The following is a 6,000-nucleotide window of genomic DNA, read 5'->3' on the forward strand; positions in this document are numbered from 1 at the left end:
GAGCACCCAAATGTTTTTTTCTGTTGATGCAGGGCGAGGAGGTGGGCCCGGAGGAGAAGGTCACAGGCTGCATTTCAGTCCATACACAGCCAATAGAGCGAAGGAGCTCAGATCAAAAGCAGCGGTGATGGCTGAGGAAGAATAAGCAGGCCCCGGTAATCTGGGAGCCCTCCGAGCCTAGCAAGCATATGAAGAGAAATGACTTGTCAGCCGCAGGATAGACACTCCGTGTTCACCTTCATTCCGCCCTTCGTTTACTTCTCACGTTCTGTTTTACAAACAGCAATGAGCTTTTCTTTCCATGTTCGGTAACTTACTTGTTTTTTTCTATAGCTCTGCTGCTGTTGCTTTCAAATCACTTAGCTATTCAGGTTTCAAAAATCATGCATATTTGTCTACTTTTTCCATTTTATCTGTATAAACAAGCATTTCCCTCAGCATGACTATAACCACACTTCTACCCACCCACCACCTCCGCAGCTGCACTCAAAATATGTGTGCTGTCAAATATTGTCACCAATGTCAGTCTGGAAGATGACAGGGTGAAAGGTTTCCTGTATTGGGTTGCAACACTGTGGACAGGGTGTCATAATCTTAGGAGATGCAGACAAAAGGCAAGCAGAGTGAGCACAATTTAGGAATTCAGGTAACCAGCACGATCTTTCATGTAACCAACAGACTTCACAACAGCAGACCAGTCCGAGGGAAATGCTGAAGGACAGTGATGGTGACTGACCTTCACTAAGGCTGGCAAAGACGAGATGTTAACTATTAAATCCAGGCTATAGGGTATCAATTCTCTTCACAACAAACTATCTAGTGTTTTTAGTTTGTCAAAGAAAACTTGTGATTAATTCATTTGTTAACCCTTTGGTTTTTCTAGAAAGTGCAGGATTGGATAGTAGGTAGAGAGTACGCACTAGATTCTATAATTTATTTCCCTGATCCCCTCCTTGGTTTCTAGACTCTGCATAATTTGACTTTTTCCATCAATCCAACTTTATCTCCCACTATCTCCCTCTCCCACCAACCTGAATTCAATCATTTTTATTTTTTATCTCACGTTCCACCAGCACACCCTGAGCCCTGTCACTCTCACGAGGGCTCCACGTTATCCAGCCTACTCAGAAGGTCCTTTTCTTTCTTCCTTTGTCTCCTATGTACTCCTCTCCTGTCCACATCTGCTCCTGCAGCACTGAATGAATATAAAGGCGAAGGTACCAGAGTGTTTGCCTTTTATCAGGGTGAGGTCTCTGCAGGGCTTACTAAAGAGAATGATGATGATGATGATTGGTGATGCCACTACAGACAATCATTTCATAACTCACTTCACTTAATAACTTTGAAAAACCTTTGAGGTTTATACCGTTATTATTTTCAGTTTATGTATCAGAAGACAAAAAGAGAAAAATGCCACGATACAGCCAAAGTAACAGAGTCAGTGAGCAGTGGAACCAGCCCCGCGTGACCCACGCTCTTACCTGCTCTGCGACTTGGTCTCCCTCACTCTCTCCCCTGCACTGTTCAGGATGCCAAAATAATTTGTATTCAGTGTTCATGAAGACTCTTCAAATATGCTTTTTGAACAAGAATGACCCAGAAAAAGACCTTGGCTAGTGAGAGAACTCTTATAGAAATGAAAGGAACAGCTGCTAATATAAATGCTACTCACAACACTGAGACTGTTGCCAACAAGTTCAGCAGAATCGTGGAAATATTTGCTTCAGAAGTGCTTGAGACCAATTCTGAAGTCCATACAGTGCTTGGGTTGCAAAAGGGAAATGCGTAACATCGAATGCAGTGTATACAAGGACTGTTGAAAGAGATTGTGTCTTATAAAACATAACAATAAAACCTGGAATCTGTCAGTAATTCACACCCACTGGACTACAGTAACACTGATAGCTGTCAGAACTATGAAGCCTTGGGATGATAACATAACTATGTGGTCTAAGGCAAAACATCAAAAAAAAATATAGTGTATATAAAAAAGGTAGGTAGCCACAAGTCAAGTGGAATCTATACTCTGTTTACTTGATATCCAGCTCTAAACCTGCCATCCAAAGTATTCTCTCATTAACCAGTTTGTCAGAGTTCTGGAGCTAACCACAAGGTCATAAAGATTGTTTACTTCGTATGATTTTACTTCTTTCACCAATTATGGCAATCAAGATTATATTGCCTAACTTTTTTATGGAATCATACAGCAATACAAAGATTACACAATGAAAGGTTCGTACTGTTCATGAATTTAGAGAACCTTTTTTCTGATTTGCTCACCCCTGTGCCAGTTCTGGGCATTTTGGTCTTCAGAGCCATTCTGCACTCTTCTGCTGCTCCACACTTTACCTCTGAGGGGAATAAACCTGGAGACAGTGTTGCTCAGTCTCCTTTGTTGGCTGGCTTCCAAATGGACTTGGATGATGGGCACTAACAGAAGACTGGAAGACTGGATAAAGGTGAGACCAAATATTTTCCACTCATTTTTTTTGTGCCTCCCTGGCTTCAGCTGACTCCTGTGGTCAGGTGGCCACAGTTCCATTTTCCAAAGGGTGACCCCAATCCTGTCGGTAGGCAGCAGGGTTGAAATTGGCATCTGCTTCTTGAATGTATAAATAAACCCTGCTACAGTGGTTGAGCAGTTCCTTCTCTCCCATCAGGAGGGCAAGGTCTCCACCTGACCCCAGCTTTGTCTCTTCTTTATTTTCTCATCCTCTCATGATCCTTCACCCCATGAAAGTCAGGCGCCTCATGGGTCACGGCATTGTCCTTTACAGTCTCTCCTCTTTGGGTGCTGATGGTCTTCTGCAATTGTACATTTCTGGGCTGCTTCATTGTGTTCTGTTTGATTCTGATCTCTGTCTCTCAAGTTACCAATATCGTGTGTTAAATGACCTCTGTGGTAAATATTCAGTATTTACTATTTTAGATTAATACAACTGCCCTAATTCCTGTGTCTAGAACAGAAACTACCACATATGCATTGGTGAGCCCATCACATATTTAAATGAATAAGTTGGTGTGCAAATTATTATAATCTACATTACAAATGATGAAATGGATACTCCTTGCTAGAACATAGAAGAAAATTATTTCTTAGTATGATTTGAGTGGCTGGGAAACAGGTTTTAAAGAAAATTGATCAGAACAGTAAGTTATGTACATTCCACATAATAGAGACAATGAAAGAAAAAGAAAGTTCTGAGAGTTCAGTATTTCTTCATGAGCATGGTGTAAAGTTACTATCATGGAGCATCAAAATTAAACTAAAAGCTGATCAGGTCTATACTACTGGGGCCTTGTCTTCATACTAAGGAGTTTAGATTTATCCTGAAGAATCACTGAAAGATTTCAAACAAGGAAATTACAGAAGCACAGAGATCTGGTAGTCATAGCATACCCATTCCAAAAAACAAACATTTTATAACCATTTAATACCGATTTGAAAATTTGATTTTGTCACAAAGGGGCGGCTCACTGTAACATTTCATCTAATAGCAGTGAATGATTCAGTTTGAAGATGCTTCTATGCCTACCTATTAGACGATTCTCTGAGGTTTTATGCTGCTTCATTATAGTAAAAATGTTTAACCATTGATGCGTCATCTTATAATGTTGGAGGTGTGCTACTTCACTGACTACTAGATGGCTGCCAGGTGGCACTTGACTGACACGATGTAGGAATGTCATCTACAGACTATGATTATGTGGATAATAGAAAATGGCTGCAAGGTTATCAGGAAACTGCACTTATTTGCAACTGTGTTAGCATGGAGCATTTTCTCAGTACACATAACCCCAGCTGCTGGAAGGGAAGCCTGAGCTGCTGCCCGAGCTTGTAGTAGAGCACAGGCACATGGTGATAGCTTGAATTGGGGAGGTGCAGGGACTCTGTGGTGCTATCTGCTATGGAAGGGTCTTTCAAAATATTTTATTTCTTTCTCACCTGTCAAATTTTAGATATGATTGAGTCAAAGCCTAGGTCCACGCCTCAGGCAAATCTAGTCGGACTCAAAGTCTTTATAGATTGCTCACCTTTACTTCCAGGTTGCTTGTATCTGCCCTTTCTTCTGTGCTGTAGATGGTTATGCATACACATAGCAGCAGGTCATTTCCTCGCTGTGCACACACATGTTGATCCAAACACAGCGCTGAGCACAGGGACTTCTACTTCTATCACAACAAAGTCTTAATTTCTTTCAATCATTTGTAGTAGGCTTTCCTCATTGGCTTTTCACAGATAATGCATGTCGTGATACTTCAAGGACTTTAAATGATAAAATTTCCAGCTTTCAAAGTGAATATCTCTTCTGCCTTATCACCCAAGGCCTTCTTCATTCATATAAGGAAGAAACGTGTCAAAGAAGTCAAGCCAGCATAGGGGGCCAACACAGCTGATCTCACCACTGAGGCTACTGCTATAGTATCAATATCTCTGCATCCTGGGCTCCCCGAGAAGCTATTGAGAAGATTGGCTGTTCACAGCTAGTTAATCCATCTAGGGAACACAGTTGTGTGTGCAATTTTAGGAGATGCTGGAATTTTCAGAATTCCAGCTTCAGAGCAGCTTCATGAGGTTCCCGGGTCCATTTTGGATGAGAGGCTTGCACTGTTGGCCCAGCCCCTCCTGATTGTTAATGCTTATGCAAAAGCGTCGCTGCAAAATGAAGGGTAAGTCTTCTGGTGACACATTATTTTAGTTTTCCCGCATCTAACTTTTCCTTTATCTTCATGCCCTTTTCATTCTTGAAGGAGATTTTCACCAAATGTCCTAGAATTAAAACTTAACATTTTTATTTTCAAACTTGAAAATATTTGGTACTTCTATCTCACCTTCATGGTTCATGTGAAAAGAAATCTTCTGCCATTCAAATTGTTTATCTGCTCTGTGTAAGTCATTTATCTTTTGTTGCTTCCATTTTCCTCCTCTGTCCTTCCCCTTCCCTTTCCCTTCCCTCTTTCCTTCCTTCCTTTCTTTGTCCCTTCATTCCTTCCTCTCTTCCTCCCAAGATCCAGTCTCACTGTGTTGGCCAGGCAGCCCTTAAACTCCTGAGCTGAACGACCCGCCTGCTTCAGCCTCCTGATATATGGGACTAGTACAGGGGTGTATCGCTCTCCCTGTCTTATTTTCAAGATTTAAAATTTTTTTTAATCTTTAGTTTTCAGAAATTTGACTATGCTGCAACTTGGTATGAGTTTCTTTGTGCTTGCCCTGTTTGAGGTTTGTTTTACTTCTCGAAACTGTAAGATTATATCTTTTGTTGAATTTGAAAGTTTTTCAGCTATTTGCAGTAGCAAGAGGACCCTTAGCTTGTTTAATGAGAAAGGGCATTTCTGGCTTCTGCGAGGCCTCCACTGGTGCATCTTTTGCTAGGAAGGGTGAGGATGCTTTGTTACTAATCTCTATGTAAGCTCCACTGAAACCATAGAAAGAGGCTGCCCTTACCAGCAGGGTAATGATGGAAGCCCCAACTCCAACAGGCATCCTCTGCCTGACTCCAGCAAGGAATGAAAGGAATGCTTCATTGCTGTCAAAGGGAACACAAGTCTAGCTCTCCCTTAGGTCTTTGTGATGTGGTTCTTGACTAGGACAGAGGCCGGCTATCACTCCTCTGTCTGGCTGTTCCTTTCCTTGTCCTGTGACTACAGAGAGCAGACTTTTGTATGGAATTTTTTTCTGTGTTTTTTGATTCCAGAATATTTACCTCTTTAGCTCCAATGTGTGGAATACTTTAAAAAGAAAGAAAGAAACAAAGAAAGAAAACCTAGGAAGCTAACAACAATTTTGCTGCATAGATTCCCAAATCTCTAGCTTTCCTCTTTCTAGCATTCATGGATTCAGAGTTGGCTTTTTGTATAACAGCCAGTGTTTTTAATTTGTGGAGGAAGTGAAAAGAATATGTCTACTTTATCTTCTTCCTTCTGGGAAGATGCATTTATTTCTTACTTTTTTGACATTTTTATTCCTTTCTGAATGATCTGTTTATGATCTTCTCCTAT

The sequence above is a fragment of the Cavia porcellus genome, unplaced genomic scaffold (genome assembly GCF_034190915.1).
Source record: "Cavia porcellus strain 051 isolate PalLab524CR breed Dunkin Hartley unplaced genomic scaffold, mCavPor4.1 scaffold_11, whole genome shotgun sequence".
NCBI lineage: Eukaryota > Metazoa > Chordata > Mammalia > Rodentia > Caviidae > Cavia > Cavia porcellus.